Raw genomic sequence first — 1,803 nt, 5'->3', positions numbered from 1 at the left:
AGCAGCATGTGCTATTAGGATTACAGTGAGAACTGAGGATATGTGTAATCCCAACAAATCCAGTTTGTTGCATTTGTTGGGATTACACATATCATCAGTTCTTACTGTAAACCTAATAGCGCATGTTACAGAATTAACAGATTTATCAGCACGATCCAGTTTTTACTGTAATACAATACCATAATCCATAATCTCTGTGTGAATCGGTTGTCAAATGATAATTTTCACTGTTAAATGTCTACCTGTGTAAGTGTGTTCCTGTTCAAATGACTTCCTGTTTGAAGTGTATCTGTTCACATGTGTTCCTGTTAAATGTGTACTTGCTTAAGTGCGTTCCTGTTCAAATGCAGTCCTGTTCAAAATGTGTTTCTGTTCACATTATAATGATGAGAGAAATGATATTACAAAGTTACACTAGTCATCGGGCTTCATTAAGGTTTGTCCGATACGACATCACATTACTGTTATCACCTTCCAAAAAGGTTTCTGTCCCTGGAAAGTTGTTCTCGTTTGATACAGTCAACATTGTATAATGAGAGATCTTCGTAAACTTTCGTAAATCTTCGTAAACTTTCGTAAATCTTCGTAGACTTACAATCGTCTGCGATATACAATCTGCAAATCTACATCTACAAAAATGTCTACGATCTGACATGACATCGTGTATCAACTGACCATTAAAGCAGCTACAAGTTTGGTTTTGCGCTGGATTTATATTCAACCATCCATACATGCAGGTACGCCAAAGGAAGACTGCAAATATTCACTCAAACACACCATCCTACAATTGTGTTTATACTAAGCGAGGTTCAATGAGTAGGATATTACTTAAATATGATACAATCTCAACAGTATCGTCTCCCATGCAATTTTTACATAATTACCTGAAAACTGAAAGAAAGTTCGATTGTTAATTTCACTATTTGGATTAGCACTCGAACTTTTTATGTTACTAGTCTATATTGATATGATGTTAAATTTAATGGATGGCTTAAAGCGGACTTTAGTCACAATGTGTCATCACTGTAAACGAAAAAAATCTTCGGTGCTAGCCATTGATATTTTCACTTCGTACCAATAAAATAAATCTCTAGAATACATCTTTAGGGATAAATTCATAATAACGTACTTCTCAGTACAAGCCTTAGTTTCAAAATGTTTATTCATTGATTTATAAATTCTAATGATTTAACCAAAACATGTATTTACTTCATATAAACGATAAATCGGGTAATATTTCACACAGCGTGATTTTCTTTAACACATTTGTAATATACCGTACTTTAAACATGTCATTCGATGACATGATAGTATTGTTCTTCCAATTGAGTTGTTTGTTGAATTTTAAGAATGATATGTGCATTGTAGACTTAAAACTTCAGTCGCTTTAAGTGATATACTTCAGATGTTTAAAGGATCATCTCTTAACTATTAAGTGGTACAGAAGGTTTTCAATGTTCTGTCGTTTTTCAAATGACTTGATCGGAGTGACAAAATATTTGTCAATCATCTCAAACTGACGCTTTAAGTTGGAAGGAAATCCAATTCTGTTTTTATTATCAAAAGGAAAGTCATTTTATTTAATTACTTGTTATTCGTTCAAAAGCTTCTATGGAAATCTCATTCGCATTGAAGATATCATGATTCATAGTACACTATTAACAGTTTAAAGATCTCTCGATGCAATAAAAAGGCTCTCATCAACGACAGAATAGAAAGTAGACGTGTATTAATGCAAGAGGTAATTATACCCATATCAAGTAAACTGCCCTTTGAAAGTAGTCAATAGAGGGGAGTATTACA

This window comes from Apostichopus japonicus, chromosome 16 (genome assembly GCF_037975245.1).
Source record: "Apostichopus japonicus isolate 1M-3 chromosome 16, ASM3797524v1, whole genome shotgun sequence".
NCBI classification, from domain to species: domain Eukaryota; kingdom Metazoa; phylum Echinodermata; class Holothuroidea; order Aspidochirotida; family Stichopodidae; genus Apostichopus; species Apostichopus japonicus.
Note: the sequence above shows the minus strand (reverse complement) of the source record.